The 26,087-nt window shown below is 38.1% G+C and overlaps 1 protein-coding gene and 2 pseudogenes across 5 annotated transcripts in view; 1 reads left to right on the top strand and 2 right to left on the bottom strand.

Annotated features, from left to right (window-relative positions):
- Positions 1–26,087, top strand: part of WDR33 (WD repeat domain 33) — a 103,559-nt gene that overhangs the window by 7,498 nt on the left and 69,974 nt on the right. The gene's annotated exons all lie outside the window — the stretch shown is intronic.
- On the bottom strand, positions 10,189–11,068 carry LOC117020087 (cytosolic 5'-nucleotidase 3A-like; annotated as a pseudogene).
- Positions 19,463–19,918, bottom strand: LOC117020089 (protein FAM162A-like; annotated as a pseudogene).

The raw sequence follows: 26,087 nt of genomic DNA, 5'->3' as shown, positions 1-26,087 counted from the left end.
AACCAAAAAAGACAAGATGCAGAGCGCTTACAGGTTGGTGACTGTCGAGTTTTGGGAGAGTAGTGAGCTCAGAAAATATGGAACCTCTGAGCTCCTTTCCATATACTTTGCCCTGTGCATCTCTTCCATCTGGCTGTTCCTGAACTATATCGTTTTATAATAAACCGGTAATCTGGTAAGTAAATATTTGGGTTGTTTTCACTTTTTGGTTATTATGAATAATGCTGCTTTCAGCATTTGTGTACAAGTTTTTCTGTGTCCGTAATGTGTTCACTTCTCTTGGGGGTATACCTAGGAGTGGAATTGCTGGGAATTATGGTAATTCTGTGTTTAGGATTTAAGGAAATTCCACCTCTTTTCCCAAGAGGCTGTACCATTTTATATTCCTACCACTAGTATTTAAGGGTTCCAGTTTCTCCACATTCTCACCAACACTTATGTCCCTCTTTTTGGTTATAGCCACTCTAGTGGATATGAAGTGTGACCTCACTGTGGTTTGATTTGCATTTTCCTAATGACACGGAACATCTTTTCATGTGCTTAATGGTCATTTGGAAAAATAACTCTTCAGATAACTTTGTGCATTTAAAAAATGGGGTTGTCTTTTTATTATTGTGTTGTAAGAGTTCTTTATATATTCTCAATGCAAGTCCCTTATCAGATATAGGATTTGCAGAAAGTTTCTCATTCTGTGGATTGTCTTTTCAATTTCTTGATAGTTATTAAAGCACAAAAGTCTAATTTTGATGATGTTATTTATCTGTGTTTTCCTTTTGTTCATGGTGCTTTTGGTGTCCTATATTAAGAAAACCATGAATATGTAAATACATACATATATGTATATATATGTATGTATATATATGTATTTAATGCAGTTAAAAATTGGTTAAGCAATTGATTTTTCCCAACAAAGAATGTGGCTTATTGTCTATGGGTATAAATATGAATATGAGTTTGATTTTGTGCTTAGAAATCTATAAGCTGTAGTTTTGGCTCTAATAAAAGCAATTTTACATGACTATACTGAATCTTAATTTTATAAAGGGAAGATTCATGTCAAAAATAATGGAGGACATGTATTTCATTGGTGAAATTTTTTAACTTCATTTTAGATGTTAGGTTAACTTTATTGTATCTTTAAAATCCACTGTACAAGATATACCTCGGAGATACTGCAGGTTTGGTTTCCTTTTTGCTGGTAGAGGCTCTTGGCCTTCAATTTGTAAAGAACACAACATCTGCAAAGCACAGTAAAGCAAAGTGCAGTAAAACAAGGCATACCTGTACTTTTGAAATCCAGACAGATGTATGTGGAGGGAAATACCAGCCTAAGTAAGTCTCAGAGGGTAATTAAAGACACCGTAAGTTGCAAATACTGAGGAACGAGTTAGACTTTTAGGCCAATGTGTTAATAGAATTAGGAGCTGAGAACTACAAGAGGGACTCAAAGTCTTAAGTTTGTCATTTTATCTTTCTGTCGACAAATTTGAGATATTTAGGACCATCTCTTTAGGATTATCCGTTTGGGAATGATTGTCTTTATGTTAAATTCTTTTACCTTCAGTGTAGTTGTTAAGCCAGGTTTAAAAATGAGCTGAAAGAGGGGCGGCCGGATGGCCCAGTTGGTTAGAGCATGAGCTTTTAACAACAGGGTTGCCGGTTGGATTCCCACATGGGCCAGTGAGCTGTGCCCTCCACAACTAGATTGAAGACAACGAGCTGCCAGAGGGGTGGCTGGATGGCTTGGTTGGTTAGAGCACGACATCTTAACAATAAGGTTGCCAGTTCAATTCCCCCATGGGATGGTGGGCTGCGACCCCTGCAGCTAAGATTGAAAATGGCAACTGGACTTGGAGCTGAGCTGTGCCCTCCGCAACTAGATTGAAGGACAATGACTTGGAGCTAATGGGCCCTGGAAAAACACACTGTTCCCCAATATTCCCCAATTAAAAAAAATGAGCTGAAAGAAACTGGAAAATTCTTACCTGTTCCCTGTGGAATCTTGAAATTATGGAATTATTTTACTTCTGGAGATCATCAAATCTAGACTTTTTAACTTGAAGATAAGGAAACAGTATTGAGGAGATTAAATTTGTTCATAGTCACACAGTAGCAGAATCCAGGTCACCTGAATACCAGTTTAGTGTGCTTTTCTCCATCTTTACAAAACAAAACTGAAAACAAAATCCAGAACATTTCATAGTATAACTTGGGAGGGATTTTTGGTTCATTGCCTTTGGGAGAGAGACAAAATTATAGTAGTTACATAGCTAGAAAAGTCTACATTAGGAAAGTTTTCTATCAGGAATTAAGTGGTCACATTATTTTGTGGTTCTGAAGTTGTCATATCTAGCTTTGTTTAAAATTAATACCTACTAGGACTTCCATGTATTTCTATTTCAGTAATCTAATGATTTTCAGCCTGTAAATCTGCCTTTGAATCAGAAGTTTGGCAGAATATTTCTTGGTGGATTTTCCACACACCCACACCCAGACTCCCACATACCCAGTGCGTCCCTCATGTTTCAGGTATTCAAATTGTAATTGCTCTTATTAGGGACTTTTTTCCCAATCACATTTTTTTTTACCCACAATGCTCATTTCCAACTATGTTTTTTTACATCAATTTTGGGCCTAGACTAGACGTTTCCAGTTCTGTATCTGACCATGGCCATAACACTATAGTTAGTAGTATTACTTTTATAAGTTACTTTTATGCATTCCTTCACTCATTTATATATTATATGCGTAAAAAGGGGAGAAAGTACAAGAGGATGTATGGTGATCTATCTCCTTCCTGCGGCTATCCTCCAATCCCCTTTTATCCATTGTCATAAGTTTTTCGTGAATTATTTCAGATATATTTTGGTTTATATATAGCCATGTACGAGTTCTGACAATTAAGTTTGCGAACTCATTCAAGAAGAAGTGCTACATACCTCATTGCTGAATATCACTACGGTCACCTTCGAAGTATTCCCCTTGGGAAGCTCTGCACCGACGCCAGTGCCTAGTCTACCCTTCAAAGCAATTTTGGAACTCTTTTTCTGCAGTGGCCAGCAGAGCTGTCATCGTATTACTCTTCACATCCTGAATGTCATCAAAATGTCTTCCTTTACCTTTGGGTAAAGAAAGAAGTCATTGGGGGCCAGATCAGGTGAGCAGGGAGAGTGTTCCAATACAGTTATTTGTTTACTAGCTAAAAACTCTCTCGCGGACAGTGCCGTGTGAGCTGGTGCATAGTCTTGATGCACGAGCCAAATTGTTGGCGAAAAGTTCAGGTCGTTTTCATCTAACTTTTTCACGCAACCTTTTCAGCCCTTCCAAATAGTAAACTTGGTTAACTGTCCAGTTGGTACAAATTCATAATGAATAATACCTCTGATATCAAAAAAGGTTAGATGGGGCCGGCCTGTTGGCTCAGGTGGTTGAAGCCCTGTGCTCCTAACGCTGAGGTCAGTGGTTCAATTCCCACATGGGTCAGTGAGCGGCGCCCTCTACAGCTAAGATTGTGAACAACGGCTCTCCCTGGAGCTGGGCTGCCGTGAGCAGTCAGAGGTTGGTGTGAGCTGCCGTGGGCTACTGTGTATTGCCATGAGCGGCTGGCGGCTACAGCGAGAGCTGCCATGAGCTGCTGTGAGCGGCCGACCAACGACTGGCGGCTGACTGCCTCAGTCTGGTGGAGCGCAAGGCTCATAATATCAGCATGGTCCAGCAGAACTAGACTGAGAGACAGTGGCTGAACTGGAGTTGCGGAGGGTGGGGGGTGGAAGAAAAGGGGAAAAGAGAAAAAAAAAAGGTTAGCAGTATTGTTCTGACTCTTGATTTGGACTGACAGAACATTTTTGGTTGTGGAGAATTGGCTGATTTCCATTGTGCACTTTGGCGCTCTGTTTCAGGGTCATATTGGTACACCCATGTTTCATTACCAGTGTGATAACACAGCCCAAAACATCGTCTTGCCTTTCCAGAAGGTCTTGGCAAACTTTAACTCTCCTTTGCTTTTGTTCATCGGTGAGCTCCTTTGGGACCATTTTTGCACACACCTTTCTCATGGCAAGATTTTCAGTTAAGATTTTCCTGTTTTTCCATCGATGTTTACTTGTCTGCTATGCTTCTCACAGTTAGCCGACTATTTTGATGCACCATTCGCCGAATTTTTTCAATGTTTTCATCAGTTCTGCTCGATACCGGCCACCCTGATCTCTCTTCATCAGTGACGAGGTCCCTCCCCTCAGAAAAATGTTTAATCCATTTGTACACTCCCATTTTCTTCATGGCATTATCCCCATAAACTTGGACTAACATGTCCCTGATTTCACTTCCATCCTCATCAAGTTTAACAAGAAATTTAGTATTTGTTTGTTGCTCTAATTCAAGCTCAGACATTCTCATGACAGCACACAAAAACACGAAACAACAATAATGAACACCACTCATCAAGAGACCGCCACACAGTTAACACAAACACAGCTGCAAGGCACCGATATACCAAGGTTGTGAAATCTTACTGAACTGTTTGTACAGTGCTGCTAATGTAAGCACATGGTGGCAAGTTCGCAAACTTAATTGTCACATTACAGGTCTGTACATGTCCCTTCTGATTGCATTTCACATATACAGTAGTATTATATGTACAGCTTTTTATTTTGCCTTTTTCCGCTTAACAGTATATCTTAGTTACTAAATAGAACTACCTCCTTCATAATATCTGAATGATATGTGTTGTATGGGTGGTTCATGCTTTACTTTAGTCCTCTATTTAATAGACATGGGTGGTTTTCAGTCTTTTGTTACTACCAATAGTGCTCCATTGAATAATCTTGCACATATGTGTTTGTGAACATATGTGAGCATGTATGTAGGGGTAAATTCATGGAAAGTGGAATTGCTTGGTCAAAGTATATGCACCATCAATGTATGGATATGGTGGGTTTCTTTTCACACTAAACCAACACTTGTATTATAGTTTTTGCTTTTTTGAGTGATTTTGCTTTTCAGTGATGAGGAGTCATTTCTTCAGCATAACAAGAGAATTTAAAATCACCAATTTGTCCCTTTTTGGTGATTTTCATACATTATATATGGTAGATCCTGAAAGGCAGCCCATTAGACTCCTGCTCGGTATAGGTATACCTATAGAAAATTTTCAGGTTTTAGTAAATTTATAAAGATTGTAAAAAAATTAACGAAAAATTGCGTGGATTATTATAGTTGACTAAATTGTTTTCTTGTCTCTAATCTCTCCTATACATTTCTTAAAATTCAAAGTTTATAGTCTACATTCCTGGGATATTCATCATTGCCTACAGCAGTGGTTTTTACACTTTTTGGACCCTATGGGAATCTGGCGAAAATTTGTGTTCCTGCTTTCTCCCCCGAAAAAACTGTAAATGTCCATATTAGAATTCTACATATAGCTGTGAGGTGGGAGATGTCATTGAATTCCTTTTGCCCATTTATGTATCCACTGACCCCAGTTTAGGCTTCCTGCTTTACTGGTAGATTTAAACTCTTTAGCATGTCTAGGTTGGCATAATAGGCATTTCAGTGTCTAGCTGTAATGTGTGAACTTAGGTTTCCAGTTTCTACCTCTGCTGTTTCCTCTTTCCCTTTCCTCTGCCCTATTCATAACCCACTTTTAAAAACTCAAATACTCCTAAGACTAATACAATGTTGTATGTCAATTATACCTCAACTAAAATTTAAAGAAAAGCTCAGTATTTCTCTTTTACTCTTCCTCCTTGCTGTTTCCTTTGTCTGGAATTGCCCTCTTCCTTTTCTCAACTTGATGTGCCCCTTCTTTCATCACTACATAAGTTCATCTGGAGCTTTTCTCTTGCTCCTCCACCCATTATTTTCCTGTTTTTCCCCTCCCCCCTCATAGCATTCCCTCTCCCCATTTTAAAAATAATCCTTCAGTATTCATTTATTAAGGCCGCTCATTCAATCACATACTTATTCATACTTACTCAGTGCCCGCTACGTGTCATGGATTTTTTTTTTAAGTTGTGGTAAAATATGCTTAACATAAAATTTATCATTTTAACTATTTTAAGTATACGCTTCTGTGACATTATATACATTCACACTGTTATGTAACCATCACCAATATCCATCTCCAGAATCTTTTCAATTTCCCCAACTGAAACTCTGTATTTATTATACACTAACTGCCCATTCTTCCCTTCCCCAGGCCATGACAACCACCATTCTATTTTCTGTGTCTGTGAACTTGATTACCCTGGAAACCCCATATAAGAGTAACCACGCTATATTTATTTTTTTGTGGCTGGTTTATTTCACTTAGCATAATGTCCTCAAGTTTCATCCATGTAGCATTTGTTAAAATTTCCTTCTTTTTTAAGGCTGAATAATACTTCATTGAATACACCTCATTTTCTTTATCCGTTGATCCATTGATGAACATTTGGGTTGTTTTCATCTTTTTACTATTGTGAATAATGTTATGAGCATGGCTGTGCAGGTATTTGTTCTTGTTCCTGTTTTTAATTCTTTGGATATATGTCCAGAATCCCATAGCATTTTGTACATACTTTTGTAGCCCTTTGCCCTGTGGTGTTATAAATACAGATAACCCCTATATAACACGGTTGTTAGGTTCCTAAAAAATGCCGTGTTATGCGAATCCATGTCATGTGAAATAAAGAACTAGTACAAAAAAGGGGGTTAGTTTCCAAAAATGAAAAAAGCATACTATTATATTTTTATAATTAAGAGAAATATCTTTATTAAAGCAATTTTCGCCAGAAGTATAATATACTAATATGTGTTAAATAATGTTTTCTTCATCATCACTGCTAAGCACCGTTAACCAAGGGTGTTTTCTTTTGGACAAGATATATCTTCATCCTCTGAACTTTCTTCAGTGTTACCTTGACTTCTGTGCTTTTTGCAAAAAATCTGTTATTTTGTATTGCTTTTAGCTGAGAGAGCTTTATAAATTTCATTATATGGTGCTAAGCACTTGTGAAGTTCTCCCTTAAACTTTGTGCTTCTTTCAGTGGAAGGATCTTCATTTAGGAAATATAGCGCCAACTGTTCAGCTAAGTCTAGGCCTTTCTTTACGCTTTTTAGAGTAAAGTGTTTAACTTCTTGGTTTTCACCTGTGCTATCATCCCCTGAATTATGTAGGCATATTCCAGATGTCATTTCCACCAAATTTGCTTCATCAGTTTCTTCTTCCACCAGTGATTTTGCAACAGTCATATCTCAAAACCTTCCCCTCCTAGAGACTTAGCAAGTTCTGCTATTGCATCCATTGTGTTTTCTGCTGGCTCGATTAGATTTTCACTTTGAATTGACTCTGGCCATATATTTTTCCAGCAAGCACATAATGTCATTGCTTTTATTTCTTTGATGGATAAATTTATGAGGTTAATACAGTCCAAAATTGTAAAAAGTTTCCATGCCTCCATGACTTCTATAGATTTCTATAGATTCGAGATAGAACAACCAGCAGCAATGGAAGCTCTAATTTTATGTTCATTTTTCTGTATAGTCCGGATTGTTGCTTCATTTAAATCCAAGGTTTTTGCGACATATGATACTTTTCCCGCCTTTTTGAACTGATCCAAAATCTGTAATTTTTTTTCTAGTGGGATGAAATGTCTTTTAAGAGGTATTTTTTTTATTTCCACCAGACATAGTTCAGGGCTACACATTAATTCACAAAATGAAAAACATAATTACCATTTATTTAAAAAAAGTTGAATAATACCCCCAAAATTTTAATCTACGTATAATGTGGTAAAAAGAAAAACACAGAGTTTTAAAATGTATGTACTTAATACTACATGAACAAAATGGATTTAAAATTCTAATAAATTTTAAAATTCTGCAGTTATATCTGATATGACATCCTCGTTTGAATGAGAATTTTCAAATGAGATATCTTTTGATCTTAAAAGTTTTTATTACGTTCCATGTTTGTCGCATCCAGCACAATACAGGCAGTGAGGGTACGAGAAGGGGCGGCTTTGGGTTAAGTTTTAAGAAAGAAGCATACAGAGACTTAATGCAGTTAAATCTCAGAAGGCCAGGGGTCTCACAGTCATGAAAGACTGGAGCCCGGAATAAAGCCGACTGGAGGTTTTATTGATAAGTATACAAGGGAGTAGCAGTGTTTTGGGCACGGGCTGTGAGACTCACTTATCACGTTATAGAAACAACCCAAACCAATTATGTTGATCTTCAAACAGCCAAAGCAGAAAGTCCTTGAGGTGAGGTATGTGACCCCCTTAAGGGACATATATCACATGTTGAAATATTTTTACAGAGCTGAGCAGAGAGAGCTTAATCTTATCGCTCTAAAGACTTTTCTCCCAATTAGGTGAGAGGGAAAAGTCAGAGCCAGCAGTGGCTTTTCCCAGGCAGGGGGAAGGGGAGACAAGGCCCCTTCCCAAATCTTTCTAAGACAGCTCATGGGGGTCTCCATGGGGTTCCGCCTGGCTTGAGTTGTCTCCCCTTCCTCCCCCCACCCCCCCCCATGGGGAATCTTACTCGTCTTTGGCCGCAGACCCTCTTTTGGAGACTAAGTAGAAATACGCAGTCCCAGAGATGCACAGTCTCACAGACTCTTCTTTCCTTAAGGAAAGACGGGGGGTGGGGTGGGGACAATCGGCTAGGCTGTTGTGTGACAACACATGTTGTTTGGGGATTTCCCTAATTTCGAATGAGATATCTTTTGCTCTTAAAATCTCTTATTACGCTCCGTGTTGTTCGGGGATTTCTCTAATTCTCAAACCATGTTAGAGTGAAACCGTGTTCTAGGATGCTGTGTTGTACGGGAGTTTACCCCAATTCTTGAACCGTGTTAGAGCTAAACCGTGTGATAGAGGTGCCGTGTTATACGAGGGTTACCTGTATTTGTATGTCTGAAGATTTTAAGCAAAGGCATATGGTAGAGAAGGTTGAGAGATAATCATATTGAATCAGTGATTAATAACCTTCCAACACAGAAAACACCAGACCCAGATGGTTCATTGGTGAATTCTACCAAACATTTCAGAAAGAAATTATACCAATTCTGTACAGTCTCTTCCAGAAAATAGAAGTAGAGAGAATGCTTTTTTCCTCCTTTCCCCTCTTCCCCCTCCCCCCACCCACCCCCTTAACTTCGAGTTAAGCCGTAGTTCTCCAGTCTAGTTATGGAGGACGCAACTCACTGGCCCTTTTTGGTATTATGAGCATTGTGCTCTGTCCAGCTGAGCCCGTCGGTCACTGCTGCTCACGGCAGCTCATGGCATCTCTCGCCGTCTGCCGGCCACTCAACGCTGGCCACTGGCCGCGCACGGCAGCGTAGCTCCAGGTCCAGCTGTTGTTCTCATTCTAGCTGTAGAGGGTGCAGCTCACTGGCCCATGTGGAAATCAAATCGGTGACCTCGGTGTTGGGAGCACAGCGCTCCAACACCTGAGCCACCTGGCTGCCCCCAAGAGAATACTTCTTCATTCATTCTTTTTTTCTTCAGGGGGGTATTGAAAGGCTTTTCATTTCGTGTTTATTATCAGTGCGCCAGTATAGAACACTTTATAATGATTAGTGACAAGTGGATGCCAGATTTTTTTCAAACACCCACTATCAATATTTTCTGGTAAATAACAATTTTCCCAAAAGCAAAAGAACCAACATAACACAATTTCAGGAGATCGTGATACCACCAGCATAATTCACCCAAATTATAAAAATGGCAATGCTTACAATCATGTACATCAAACTTTCCCAGTGTAAACAGATGTCTCAAAAACTACATGATCTATTAAACTGCATAATTCATTCTGAAAGTAGTAGGGAGTTATTTTTCAAATTTTGACTGAGATTTTTGTTTTTTAAGGAGGGCATGGCTCACAGTGGCCCATGCGGGGATTGAACCGGCAACCTTGGTGTTATTAGCACCATGATCAAATACAACCAACTGAGCTAACCGGCCACCTTCACCCGTCCCACACACACTTTTTTTTTTAATGTTGAAAAGTATCAGTGTGTTGAGGGAGGTGGAGAAAAAGGAACTTCCAGTTGATGGATTTGGCATGCCTGAAAATACTTCTGTAATATAGAGGAAAAACTTCAAGAGTAAGAATATGTTATAAATGAAAGTCAGCAAGATGAACACACAAGCAGTTCTTAAATCAGTTGCACCCACAGATGTCTTCCTGAATACTGCTTGTTTACAGAACCTTCTGTAACATAGAATTGTCCACTTCCAATGATTCATCTTTTACTAGAACTATATCATAAGAGTCCATGTACTTTTCTAGAAACTCCTTCACTCTATCATTTAGATACCCAGTTTTCAGAGTATGTTTTACTTTAGCTATTCCATCTGCCATTCTTAAGTCTCCTTAGGAGTCTCCCAGCAGAACTGTATTGCTATTACCGTTTAGTTTACTGAAATACTGTGTTCTTCAAGGCACCATTGTGTTTGTTAAATGCATGAATTAATTCTCCTTTAAGTCCTTTGAGCATCCCATTGTCATCAAAATCCATGAAGTTGGACACTACTTGACATTTGGATAATAAACAACAGCTTGACAGATAATCTCTAGTACATCTCCTCTAGTACGAGCTGAAAATACGAACATAGGGATACTGTGTTGTTGGAGCCTACCAAAGAAATTGTGGTATCCTTCCCTGAGCATAATGTTAGATTCTGCCACAATTTCTTAAAGTTTTGCTTTCAGTAAAGCCTGTTCAACAAGCATACCGTGCAATTTAGTGTACCAGTCTTCCATATAGAGGTACTTCTCTTCTACGGTAAGAACAGGTTCAATTTCAGTAGCATAACATTTTTTCTTTAGTTGCAGTAATATTTTTTGACATTCATCTGAAACCAGCTTACAGTTATCAAAGACATTGTGTCAGGTTGGGTATCTTTTCCTTTGGTAGGAAAATTACTCAGTGTCATATTACTATCTGAAGTTTGACAGCTCCTCTTTTGATAAGACCAGAGATACTTTCTTCTACTCTTGTAGGGTACTTGATGCAAACTGAACTTCTCTGGAATTCTGGCATCATTTTCACATGTACAACAGAATCTTGATTAGTCATTTCTTCGTATCCAGTCTTCCTTAAGGTACCCTGAGTTCTTCTGTGCTTGAATTTGTCCTAAAACAATAGCATAGATGGTAAGCAGTATCCAGATGCAGGACTTGGATGCAGGCATCTTGATGATCTTGTTCCCCCCGACCCCCATCTTCCTCTTCAAGGTGAATATGTGCTGGGTCAGCACCACCGCCGCCACTATGGTGCACATGCTACCACACTCACCTGTGCCTAGGCCACCGGGTCCATGGACAGAGCCTTATGTGCCTCCTAGGCCAAAAAGAACAGCCTAATTCATTCTTGAGGCCAGCATTACCCTGATAACCAAAACCAGACAAAGACAACAGGAGGAAAATTACGGATCAATATCTCTAAGACCATAAATGCAGAAATCCTCAACAAAATTTAGCAAATTTAATCCAACAATGAATAAAAAGAATTATACACATCATGACCAAGTGTGACTTATTCCAGCGATGCAAGGCTGGTGCAACATTCAATAATGAATTGATGTAATCTATCACATCAACAGGCTAAAGAAGAAAAATGTATGATTATGTGAATAAATACAAAAAGCACTTGACAGAATTCATTACCCATTCAGGATGAAAATGTTCAGCAGACTAGACATAAGAAGGGCACTTTTCCAAGCTGATACAGAACATCTGCAAAACCCCCACAGCTAATATCATACTTAATAGTGATAAAGTGGATGCTGAGATCAGGAACAAGGCAGGGATGTCCACGCTCACCGCTCCTTTTCAGCATTGCCCTGGAAATCCTAGCTAATGCAGTAAGTCAAGGAAATAAAAGGTATACAGATTGGGAAGGAAGAACTAAAATTGTCTTAGATTTTCACAGATGATGTGATTGTGAAGAAAAATCAAAGGATCAAAAGAACTCTTAAGTGATTATAGCAAGATTTCAGGAAACAAGGTAAATATACAAAAGTCAATTGCTTTCTTACATAGCAGCAATAAACAGTTGGAATTTGTAATTAAAAACTGCCATCAACTTTTGCACCAAAAAAATGTACTTCGGTATAAATGTAAAAAAATATGTACAAGATCTACATGAAGAAAGCTACACAATTCATGAAAGGAAACAAAGAAGGAAACAAAGAAGATCTAAATAAATGGGAAAATATTTTATATACATGGATAGGAAGATTAAGTCTTGTCAAGATGTGAATTCTTCCCAGTTTGATCTGTAGATTCAGTGTGATCCCAATGAAAATCCCAGCGAGTTATTTTGTGGATGTTGATAAACAAAATTCCTGTTATTTAGATGAGTGTTATTATCAATGTCTACTAAATGAATGGTTACTAGAGTACAGAACTGTTTATGCAATTCTTAGATATTATCCTAAAGTATTAAACATTTTAGATATCTGGAAAAGTTGAAAGAAGTTAATACCTTATATTTGCCTCCTAGACTCCACATTTGTTCTAATTTTGCTGTATTTTCTTTCTCTATTAGTTTGCTAAGGCGGCCATAACAAAATACCACACATTGAGTGTCTTAAACAATATTACATCTTACAATTCTTTTTTTTTTTTTAAGATTTTATTGGGGAAGGGGAACAGGACTCCATTGGGAAACAGTGTGTACTTCCAGGACCTTCTCCAAGTCAAGTTGTCCTTTCAGTCTTAGCTGTGGAGGGCGCAGTTCAGCTCCAGGTCCAGCCTCCCTTCCGCTGCTAGTTGCAGGGGATGCAGCCCCATCATCCCCTGCAGGAGTCTAACCAGCAACCTTGTGGTTGAGAGGACGCACTCCAACCAACTGAGCCATCTGGGAGCTCAGCAGCAGCTCAGCTCAAGGCACAGTGTTCAATTCTAGTTGCAGGGGGTGGAGCCCACAATCCCTTGTGGGAGTCGAGGAGTTGAACCGGCAACCTTGTGGTTGAGAGCCCACTGGCCCATGTGGGAACCGAACCGGCAGCCTTTGGCGTTAGGAACACTGAGCTCCAACTGCCTGAGCCACCGGGCCGGCCCCCATCTTACAATTCTTGAGGTTAGGTGTCCGAGATCAAGGTGTCAGGAGGGCTATGTTCCTTCTAAAGGCACTACGGAAAGATCTGTTCTGGGCCTCCCTTCTAGTTTCTGGTAGTTTCTTGGCTTGTACCAGCATAACTCCAATTTTTACATGTGTCCAAATTTGCCCTTTTTATAAGCACACCAATCATACTGAATTAGGGGCCTACCCTACTTCATCTTAACTAACGACATGTGCAATGATCTTATTTCCCAGTAAGATACTGGGGGTTAGGACTTAAACACATGTATTTTGATGCGATGTAGTTCATTCATCCCAGTACATTCTGTCTCTAAATTCATATACATACATACATACATACATACATTTTAGCCATTTGAGAGTAATTGCATACATTATGACACAGTGCTTCAGCATATTAGCATGCAGTAATATCACATCAAAGAAAATTAGCCATAGTTCCCTAACATTATGTAATATCTGATCCACATTCAAACGGTCTTTTATAGCTTGTTTTTTCAAACCAGGACCTAAACAAGGTTCGTATGTTCCATCCGGTTGTCTCCTTGGTTTTGTTTAAGTGGAACAGTCTATCTGATTTTTTTTTACATACACATTTTTTTTTTTTTTAAGACTTTCTCACAAAAGTATCTCAATTGCAAATCAAACCTCTACACTCTGCCAAACTGATTTAGGACTAGTTGAAACCACCATTTGCTTTCTCTGTCCAAGAGTCATAATACAGAAGGCATATCTCTTGATGGACATTTATGAGGGTTGTTACATTGTCTCTGTTATAGTTCTCCAGAATGGGCTGCATCTCTTTATGTGTCTCATGGGTTGTCTTCCCACCTCAAAATGTTTTTTTTTGTATATATGACACATATTCTGTATTTTGTTAGATTATCCTGAATATAACCTTTCAATTTGGTAAAAATTCTCTTAGCTCATTTCCTGTGATACAGAAACGAAAATTGTTGTTGTTCTGTTGGCAGATACTGTATTTGTTTGACCTTTCCACTGTATAGTTATTACGTTTTCCTTTGTAGTTAATGAGTATGTTGGAGGAGATACTTTGAAACTATGTAAATATCCTGTTTCTTCTCAAACTTTTGCCCACTAAGTTTAGCACCGATTGATGGAGCCTTTCTGCAGCAACTACTACAGGGTGTTCCAATGGTGGTTTTTCTTTTAGCATATATTTTAACATATCTATTACAATTTTCATATATGCCAGGCAGTATGCAAGTCTTTGGGAATATAGAGATTAAAGAAATTTAGTCCTTGCTTGCAAGGAATGTATAGTTTAGACAGAAAGACATCTAGTTTTTTACCATTGTGATACATGCTTTTCTAGAATTATACATAGTATACTTTGGGAGTGCAAAGACTGCTGAATGAATTGAGCATAATAAATAAACATAAATGTGCAAAAATAATTGAGAACATTGGTATAGGAATATACCAACAAAGGTTATGAAAGGGCAGTCATGTGCCACTTAATGACCGGTGTACATCCTGAGATATGTACTGTTAGACCATGTCACCATTGTGTGAAATTATAGAGTGCACTTACACAAACCTAGGTAATGTAACCTACGACACACCTAGGTTATATGGTGCAGCCTATTGCTTCTGGGCTACAAGCCTGTACAGCACGTTACTGCACAAAACAACCTGAGATGAAATCAAGCACAAGATGCAATCAAGAGACCCAGTAAACACAAGATGTATGAGGCTGCTGCTGATGTAGCACAACATCCTGTTTTACAGCAAACTTGTTTAATAAGTAGAAAGAGTACACTCTAAAATGATGATAAAAAGTATAGTAAACATAGAAACCAGTAGCAGCGTTTATTATTATTATCAAGTATTATGTACTGTACATAATTGTACGTGCTTTACTTTTATATGACTGATGGCGCAATAGGTTTGTTTACACAGCATCACCACAAACACCTGAGTAATGCGTTGTACTACAATGTTAGGACGGCTACGGTGTCACTAGGAGACAGGAATTTTTAGCTCCTTTATAATCTTTTGCTATCACCATTTTTATGTGGCTCATCGTTGACTGAAACATTATGCGGAACATGACTGTATTTGGCAAAGCTAGAGATTTTAGAAGAACATTTTTAAAAAAGAAAAACACTATTCCTACCTCCTTATAAAAGGAAATCATATCTTTGTGAGTAACTTGGAAAAACCCAACGTAGAAAGAAAACAGCAAGATTTTACCCACAGTTCCATTTTCTGTTTTGCGTTCCTTCCCATTTTTTTGGCCTTTGCTTGAAAGTATACAGTTCTTTTAAAATAATTGTAATCTTTATTTTACAGTCTGATTTTTCTACTTTAGATCATGTGCAATTTCTGTTTAAAATATTTCAAATGTTTCAATGATTATATAAGAGTTCGTGATTTAGCTATGCAGAAGTTATTTAGTCATTCTTCTCTGATGGCCTATACCTTTAAACTGAACTGAAAGATTTTTTTGCAAGACAGTTTTTTTAGTTGCGTACATGGATCTCTATTAAATCATAGCATACTTTTCTGAAATTTATAAATATATAAAGGTACTTCTGGAAATCACAGCCAATTGTAACATGATTTAAAAATAGTAAAAGTTTTCTTGAATGTCAAATACAGGAGTATAAGTCATAATCATTCTGTGCTTTACAATTTTTAAGTACTGAATAATATTAGCGGTCTTTAATCCTGTTCCTTCAGTTTAGAGATGAAGCGAAGACCCAGAGGTGTCAAAAATTTCTCCAAGGTAGAGAAGGAAGTCACTAGAATCTTACAGAGAGTTCTAGCTTCCCTAGTTTGTTCTTTGCAGTCCGATGATACTGTACTCCATTCCTCCAAGGCTCAGGGATTCTGGAGGAGTTATGAATTGTATTAGAGTGGCACAACTTGGCCATCTATCTTGAATTTGCTTTTAAAGTTGCTGCAAACTACAAACACTGAAGTGTTGCTCTAGGGGAAATACAGGGTTAGGTTCTTGCAAGCCTCTGGTAACGTTTGCATCAGCCAGTCAAAACATAACCTTGTTTTATGTGTGTTTCTGTTTAAAGATACCTTATTTAGTGTATGTTATTGGCTCGTTAACATTGAACTCATGGCGCTAGTTACAGCTGATGCCTGAAACGAGCCTGTTTCCTGAGTAGGGCACATCACAGCCCTCTTGTGCTTAGGAACACTATACAGCACTTCAGCAAAACACCTGGGGGCCATTTTAAGCAGTGAGAGTATCAACAAAAAGCACAAACGGGTAAAAATACATGACACTCAATAGATTACAAAAGGACATTTGTTTACAGTATGAGAGCAGAGAAACTAGAAGGCAGATACTGCCTGGTTAGAGCTTAGCTGGGAACTTGAGCTCTCAGTGATTTTTCGCTACTCTGTGCATGTCTACAAAAACTGCTAGAGACTGGAAGTACTGATTTGGGGGCTACAGATAAATTTTAGTGAGTAGGCAAACTTGCAAATGCAGAATCTTCGAATAATGAGGATTCACTGCAGTTTGAGCACAGGGAAAGTGTTTTTCCTATTAAGCTATTTTTTGTTAAGTCCAGGGATATAGGAAGTATGCTTTTAAATGCAAACAATTAAAATGTGTACTGAAAAATTTCCTCCGAACCTAGTTATATAGAAGGCAAATGACAAAGACTTAAATATAGATTTATTCCCAAAAACAGGGTACATAAGACAGGAAAAGACAATGTACATAGGGGTGGGAATAAAACTGGCTCATAAGATGGAAAAGAAAGTATTCACCTTATTAATAACCAAGAAAATTTATAACATAGAAATAGCCAAGAAGAAGTGGGTTTTTACGGGGTTTGAAAATTAATCTGGGGAACGTAATTTAGTTACCAGAGGGTAAGGGGGTTGGGGGGTGGAAGATGAGGGTAAGGGGGATCAAATATATGGTGATGGAAGGAGAACTGACTCTGGGTGGTGAACACACAATGTAATTTATAGATGATGTGATACAGAATTGCACACCTGAAATCTATGTAATTTTACTAACAATTGTCACCCCAATAAATTAAAAAAAAAAAGTGGGTTTTTTTTAAAACCTAAGGTATTAAAGATTGTTTGACTTCAGTAATCCCTCTTGCTTGTGATGGAAATAAATGGTTCTACAGAAAAAGCTTTATGCACAAAGATGATCAGTGCAATTTAAATTTTAGTAGTATATGTTTTAAAACAATTCATACAACCAACAATGAGGCGTTTAAGTAAATCATGTTAGACTTAGTAGAATATTTAGGAAGTTGTTAAAAACATCTGCAACAGTTTTGTAATGTGGAAAACTCTTAAGCTGTAATTATTAAGGGGGAGGAAAAGGAAAAATTTACATATAATCCACAATTATACATAGTTAACTAATGGTGGTATATTTCCTTCTTCCCTCTTCCCTTTCCTCTTTTCTCAGATAATTCTGTCATTACTATGTATTGTTTTCACAGTGGACCAAGGCTTAAAATATGCAATTTATGAATAGGCAATACAAATTTGGCTCACAGTACATATAATATTTGATCATGTGTCCATCATAATGTGACACTGAAGTTGAACAGAATCTTTTAAGTGCCTTCTAATAGTCATCAGAGAATAAATTATGTACAACATGCTTTTCACTTACTCATTCAATTTTTTTCTGAACTCTGAAAGATGTAGACTTCTAAAACTTTAGCATTCATTATCTGTAAGAATAAAGAGATTTTCTTAAATAACCATAATAGTGTTGTCACACAATAAAATTTGCAATAATTATCTAATATTAATTAGTATCTGTTCTATTAAATTTAACTAGGTAAACTCAACTTGCCATATTTACCTAATTGAACTGTATAAACTCTATAAATTAGTTTGTAACTTTTTGCACTATTTTTAAAAATTGAGGTATAATTGACTTACAACATTCAGATGTACAACATAATGATTTGATACTTGTTGTGAAATGATCACCACAGTAAGTGGAGTTGACATCAGTCGCCTTACATAGTTAAAATTTTTTTTCTTGTGATGAGAACTTTCAAGATCCACTCTCAGCAACTTTCAAATATACAGTACAGTATTAATTATAGTCACCATGCTGTACATTACATCCTCAATGACGTTTGTTTTATGCCTGGAAGTTTGTACCTTTTGAACTCCTTCATTCATGTTCCTTACCCCCCCACCTGTGTATCTATGAGTTGTTTCTTTTGTGTGTGTTCTTTTTTAAGATTCCACATAAAAGTAAGATCATATGACATTCATACGACATTTGGTTTTCTCTGTCTGACCTTGGTTTCACTTAGCATAGTGCCTTCAAGTTTTGTTCATGTTGTTCCAAATAGGAAGATTTCCTTTTTTATGGCTGAGGAATATTCCACTGTGTGTGAGGGATACTCAGTTTGTTCCCATATCTTGGCTATTGTAAATAATGCTGCAAATGAGCATTTGTCTTTTCAAGTTAGTATTTTCATTTTCTTCAGATAAACAGAAGTGGAATTGCTGCATTATATAGTAGTACTATTTTAATTTTTTTTTCATTTTTATTGGGGAATGTTGTGTCTCTCCAGGGCCCATCAGGATAACTCCAAGTCGTTATCCTTCAACCTAGTTGCGGAGGGCGCAGCTCATCTCCGAGCCCAGTTGCCATTTTCAACCTTAGTTGCAAGGGATCCCACCATCCCATGCGGGAATTGAACCAGCAACCCTGTTGTTAAGAGCTTGTGCTCTAACCAACTGAATCTTCCAGCCACCCCTCTGGCAGCTCAGCAGCAGCTCATTGTCTTCAGTGTAATTGTGGAGAGTGCAGCTCACTGGCCCATGTGGGACTCGAACCAGCAACCCTGTCGTTCAGCGCTCGCGCTGTAACCAACTGAGCCATCCAGCTGCCCCTATTATTTAATTTTTTTGAGGAACCTCCATACTGTTTTCCATAATGGCTGTACCAATTTACATTCCCACCAACAGTGTACAAGGGTTTCGTTTTCTCCACAGCCTCATCAACACTTGTTCCTTTTTTTCCCTCTAGAACAGTTCTCCCCTCCCTCTTTTCTTATTGTTTAATTAACTTTTTGAACTTTCTAAGCTAGTTCTATCTTTTAGAATGTCTTATAGAGTGTCTTTTAGAGTGTAGTTTTTTGTGTAGACTGTTGTTTTGTTAATTTGTTTTCTCTGTATTTCCTTTAAACTGGAGGATAGCTCTGTAGACCTAACTAAATTTTTTTTTTCCTGAAGAAAATTTATTTGTACCTCTAGAGCAGAAGTAGGGAAATGCTGTATGTGTACAAACCATACTTTCATGGAATAGATCCTCATACCGCATTCTTTTTTAATACATGCTTGTTGCTTTAACATCGTTCCTGGATTTTCAAAATCCGGCCAACATGGATTCCTCAGCTACTCTGTTTTGGCCTTCGTAGGTGCTTCCTCTCTCAGACAAGCTTTCTTTTCTAAGTTCAGGCTTGTTAAAGACTCGTGTCTTTTGGCAGCCTTCTTGCCCTCAATAACCATCAGGATGCATCCTGCCACTGTCAGGGCGATCACCACATAGTTGATCTTCACCCGCATCTTGTTCCTGGCAGCATTGAGCATCTCAAACGAGACAGTCTCTGGGATTTTGTCTTCCTATTTGAAGTGACCTGACCATATCAGGATATTCCTCTCCCAATCTGTAGATTTGTGTAGTGGCACTTGGGGGCTGTAAGTCTGAGATGGAGCTTTCCTGTGGTTTGGTGCAAAATCCATTCTCTTCAAATCAGAGTTTCTGGTAAGCCTTAGAATTGAGGAAGCATCTCTTGCACATAACCTAAGCCAATTTCCCGCTGCCAGGCGCAGGCCATGGAGGCTTTCCATGGCCGCCTGCTCCATCGAGCAGTACAGTGCCTCAGGGACGGCGGTGGCATGGGTACACTCAAAGTCATCGAGTGACGCAAAGGGCAAAATGGTTTAATTGTCATGAATTAAAAAATGTAATTCTGGCTGCCTGACAGGTATAGTCTTGTTCTAGAGATTGAACCCATCAGATCCTTTGGCATTAAAAGTTCTCATTATATAGATTACTCCCCTTGTACTGATGCCATCAACTTCTAGAGCAGGGGTGTCAAAACTGCGGCCCGCGGACCAACTGCGGTCCGCAGTCCATTGTTAATTGGCCCGCAGCAAATTCCAAAAATGTATTTAGTTTACTTAAATAAACCAGGTGAGTGGCCCGGCTGTTTGTGTATTTTACCGCATATGGCCCTTGGTGAAAAACATTGAAAAAAGTTTGGACACCCCTGCTCTAGAGGCTTCTAAATTATTAGTAGATTGTAGTTTGAGAGTAGAAAGTATTCCTTTAAGCACTTGTGAAAGGACCGCTGTGTTTTTGAACGTTGTTTTTTATTTCATTTTTTAAATTAATCTTGGTTAAAAGTATTTCACATAGACTTGTGCCTTATTTATTTTAAATATAATGACGAAGCTGATGTCAGTTCTCTAGAAATATGTTGGATTGAGCTCTCCATTTGGAGGGACTTATCCCTTATGGCATATATCTTATCTTTCAGTCTTACAGAGCTTCCAGCTAAAAACCATCCCAGGTTTTTGGTTGAAAACTTAATTCAACATAGAGTAAACAACTGAATTTACATTTTTGTCATTTATAAATTATTACTGTCTAATCATTAAAGGAGATTGAATAGGACCCTATTGCTTTAGAAAGATTATACATATGCTGCATTCTTCAATGGAAAAATAGTTTCTTAGGAATAAAACTGAATTCTGACTTCTATTTCCCAAGTTGAGTGAGAGGGTAAATTTTTTACAGTGTTTTAAATTAAGTTTTTAATATATCAAATCATTAAATATTATCTGTGAAGCGTTTAATTAATTTTGGGGGTAATACATATGGGTGGTCTAAATGCAAATGATGTTGACTAAATTTCTTCTTATCTTACTGTAAGTCATCTAATTCCCTTTCCCAGAAGCCATCAGTAGTAATATTTCTGGTGTATTCTTTTTATAAATGATGTAAGCATATACAATGTAAGCTATAATGTGTTTCTATTATACCATACCACTGGGCTCCTATTTTTATTTGTTTCGTCACAATCAAGGTAGCCAACTAAAGTAGGTTTATTTATTCATTTATTTTTAGATCCCACAAAACTTTATATTTCCCCCTAAGGTTTATTTCAAGTGAAAGCATTTCATCAGTAAATTTGGAAAGTTGGGAATGGATCAACTTTTTAAAATATTGGTTATATCTCTTGTGAATAATTTGTAATAATACCTTAAATTGTTAACATACTTCGCAGTTTGTAAAAATTTTTTCTGTGATAGTTATTTGGACTTAACTCTGTAAGGCCATGGTGAATTTTCAAAGTGAGGTCAGAACTGTTTTCATAATAATACTAACATATTCTGAGGCCTTTTGACCTTGTTGACATTTACACTTACGGAATGAAAGCAAGAATGGATAAAACCGCTGGTTCCTTAACATGATTCAAGACAGTGGCACCAAACTGTACTAGCCACCTCATACTGGTAGTTAAAAAGAAAAGAGCCAATTTCACTTAAGAATGTCATTGATGAAGCAGCAAAAATAATTAAATGTCAACTTTTGACTATATATATTTTTAAATACAGGGTGCTGTTGACTGAATTGTGTCCCCATAAAATTCATGTGTCGAAGCTCTAACCCCCAATACAATGAGATTTGGAGATGTGGCCTTTGGGAGATAATTAGGTTTAGATGAGGTCACAAGGGTGGGCCCATGGTGGGATTAGTGCCCTTGTAAGAACAGACACCAGAGAACTTGCTGTCTCTTTTTCTCTGCCATATGAGGACACAGCAGAAAGATGGCCATCTGCAAGCCAAGAAGAGATCGCTCTCTCTAGAACCTGATCATGCTGGCACCCTGATTTTCACCCTCCAGAACTGAGAAAATAAACTTCTGTTGCTTAAACCTCCCTGTCTGTGGTAGTATGTTATGGCAGTGTGATGAAATGGGAACTGTAGATAAGAACTTTTGCTATACAGAAGTAGGAGTTTTCTTGATCGAATTTTTTTTTAATCTACTTTTCTATTTTGTCTTATTATTATTTTTTTAATTGGGGAATATTGGGGAACAGTGTGTTTTTGCAGGACCCATCAACTCCAAGTCAAGTGGTAGTATGTTATGGCAGTGTGATGAAATGGGAACTGTAGATAAGAACTTTTGCTATACAGAAGTAGGAGTTTTCTTGATCAAATTTTTTTTTAATCTACTTTTCTATTTTGTCTTATTATTATTTTTTTAATTGGGGAATATTGGGGAACAGTGTGTTTTTGCAGGACCCATCAACTCCAAGTCAAGTCATTGTTTTCCATCTAGTTGTGGAGGGCGCAGCTCACTGGCCCATGTGGGAATCTAACCGGCGACGTTGGTGTTATGAGCACTGTGTTCTAACTAACTGAGCCAACCGGCCGCTGCATTGATGGGACATTATGTAGTGATAGTATTTTTTTTTTTTTTTTTTATGGAACCCATTTTTTACTTGAAACAATGAATGTTCAAAGAGGGAGAGGTGGGGAGAAGACAGAGAAGGAGGGACCCAAGTTAACATATCAAGAATGAAAGAGGGGCTATCATTACAGATCTTACAAACATTAAAATGATAATAGGGCAATACCATGAACAACTCTGTGCCCCCAAATTTGACAAGGTGAATGAAATTGATCAATTCCTTTGAGGACACAAATCGCCAAAACTCAAGAAGAAATAGATAACCTGAATAGTTCTCTATCTTTTAAAGAAACTGAATTCATAAACCCTTCCCAACAAAGAAAACTTTGGTTTCCCGATAGTTTCACAGGTGAATTCTGTCAAACTTTTAAGGAGGAAGTGGGAAGTGTGGATAACACACTTTTGCTACTTACTATGGCTATACATTATCTTCTAGGAAGTATTAAAAGGAACACTTCCCAACTCATCATGTGAGGCTTGATATAAAACCAGGTAAAGATATTACAAGAAAACTACACCAATATCCCTCATGAACACAGATGCAGAAGTCCAACAAAATTTTAGTAATTCAAATCCAGCAATATATCAAAAGAGCAATACATCATGACCAAGTGGGATTTATTCTAGCAATGCATAGCTGTTCAGCATTTGAAAGTCAGTGGGGGTAATTATCTGCTTGTGATTTTGAACAGTCAATATTTTTAAGATGCAATTTCTCCTCAGATCATTCCACCCAGATCAGAATCCCAGCATCGTTTTGTGTAGATAATGAATAAGCTGCTTTTTAAAATAGTGGAATGGAAAAGGAATATAAATTTCTAAAACACTTGGTAAAGAATAACATAGTTGGAGAACCTGATCTGAAATATAGTTGATTTCAAGACTTTCTGTAAAATTACAGCAATCAAGATATTGAGGTAGAGCGCCTACAAAATACAGTCAGTTGATTTCAACAAAAGTGTAAATAAAGGCAACTCAGTAGAAAAAAGATAATGTTTTTCCTGACATACAGTGTCAGAACAATTGGACACCAGGTAAGAAGGGAAGAAAGTAGAGAATCTTAACCCATCCCTCATACCCAATGTAGAAATGAACTCAGATTAGAGATCTAAATGTAAACTGAACAATAAAATGGGCGGAAGAGAAACACAGGAGAAAAATCTGTAACCATGACTTAAACGATTTGTTAGATAAGACTAAAAACACGAAATAAATTGATAATAGGGTTTCATTTAATTAAAAACTTCTGCTCTTTGAAAGATAGTATGAGGAGAGTGAAAAATGGCAGACTGAAAGAAAATATTTGAAGATCACATATCTGACAAAGGATTTGTATGTAGATTACAGAAAGAACTTTCAGAACTCAACAATAAGAAAACAACCCAATAAAAAATAGGCCAACGATTTGAACTGAAACTTTGCTGGAGAAGATATACTGGTGGCAAGTAAGCACCTGAGAAGATGCTCCACATCATTAGTGAAACGCAAATTAAAACCACAGATACTAGTCACCTATTAGAGTGACTAAAACACACACCACCCGGAACTGACAATATCAAGTACTGGTGAGGATGGACAGCCTACTGGAACTTCTATACACCTCTGGTGGGAATGCAAAATGGTACAGCCACACTGGAGACAGTTTGGTGGTTTCCCAGTAGAGTTAAACTCATAAGACAGCAATTTCAATCCTAGATATTTATTCAAGAAAGATGAGAACTTACGTTCACACAAATACTACACAGGAATGTTTATAGCAATTTTGTTCCCATTGCCAAGCACTGCAGCAATCTAAATGTTCCTGAATTGGTGAATGGATAAACAAACTGTGGCCTATCCACAAAATTCAACCAAAAAAAGAATTCTTGATACTTGCAGTAACATTGATTACTCTCAAAAGTATTATGCTAAATGAGAAATGCCAGACTCAAAAGGCTACACAAGATATGATTCCATTTATATGATATCTGGAAAAGACAAAAGCTACAGTGATGGGAAACATTGTTACTGAACCACCTCCCAAAATTCAGTTCGTGTGCCCGATGCACTAGTGAGCCAAACACTGAGATGCTGGTGCTTGGCCATAGAGAAAGGTTTCTTCGATTTGGCCAAAACCAGAAGTTGGGAGAGCCAGATTTCTCAAATCCATCTTCCTCAAAGAGCAAAAGCAGGGAGTTTTTATGTGGCTAGGGAGAAAGGGAAGGGGAGTTTCAGGGAACTGACCCTCATGGTATCCTCCTTGACAAAGAGACACCACATCAGCAGCTTATAGCTAACTTGTGAGAACAAGGAGTTCTGGGCAGGAAGTGAGTGGTTAGCATGTGCAAGTGAACAAAGGCCGAATTTTGTGCTTAACCAGCTATATTTTTCTATTCTTTCAAGCAAAGTGTGCTCTTAAACATTTTCCTGAAGCTTGCTTTATAGGCAGGCCTTCAGAACATGCTTTCTTCATCTTTGCTATAAGCTATGCGATAAGCAAAGCATTGAAATGTTTGGCGAAAGCCTATACACATATCTCCAGGTCTATGACCCAATTCCTAAACATTTATTGTTGACTGTCAATTTCAAGATCCGTGGTTGTCACGCTCGGAGTAGCGGTAGGAGATTGCCAAGAGAGGCCAGTAGGAAGGAGTATGTGGGGGTGGAACTGTTTTGCATCTTGATTGTGCTTGTTCCGTAATTCTGTGCATATGTCAAAACTTAGAATGTAAACCAAAAAGTGAATTTTATTGCATGAAACTTTAAAAATAAATTAATCATGAGTATGTCAAGGGGCTGGCCCGGTGGCTCAGGCGGTTAGAGCTCCATGCTCCTAACTCCGAAGCCTGCCGGTTCGATTCCCACATGGACCAGTGGGCTCTCAACCACAAGGTTGCCGGTTCGATTCCTCGACTCCCGCAAGGGATTCTGGGCTGCGCCCCCTGCAACTAAGACAGCACCTTGAACACGGCACCTTGAGCTGAGCTGCCGCTGAGCTCCCGGATGGCTCAGTTGGTTGGAGTGCGTCCTCCCAACCACAAGGTTGCCGGTTCGACTCCCGCAAGGGATGGTGGGCTGTGCCCCTTGCAACTAGCATCGGCAACTGGATCTGGAGCTGAGCTGTGCCCTCCACAACTAAGACTGAAAGGACAACAACTTGAAGCTGAACGACACTCTCCACAATTAAGATTGAAAGGACAACAACTTGACTTGGAAAAAAGGCCTGAAAGTACACACTGTTCCCCAATAAAGTCCTGTTCCCCTTCCCCAATAAAAAATCTTAAAAAAAAAAATATGTCAAGACAGACAACATCTGGGGAAAAAAATGTTTGCAGAAGGTATATCTATCTGATAAAGGACTGTTATCCAAAATATGCAAAGAACTCCTAAAACATAACAATAAGAAAATGAAAAACTTGATTTAAAAAAGATCTGAACAGACGTCACTAAAGAAGATATCAAATAAGAAGGTATCAAATAAGCATATGGAAAGATGCTCAACTCATACATCATTTGGGAATTGCAAATTAAAACAACGAGATACCACTGCACACCTA

The sequence above is a fragment of the Rhinolophus ferrumequinum genome, unplaced genomic scaffold (genome assembly GCF_004115265.2).
Source record: "Rhinolophus ferrumequinum isolate MPI-CBG mRhiFer1 unplaced genomic scaffold, mRhiFer1_v1.p scaffold_84_arrow_ctg1, whole genome shotgun sequence".
In the NCBI taxonomy this organism is placed as follows: Eukaryota; Metazoa; Chordata; class Mammalia; order Chiroptera; family Rhinolophidae; genus Rhinolophus; species Rhinolophus ferrumequinum.
This window is presented reverse-complemented; position numbering and strand designations above follow the sequence as displayed.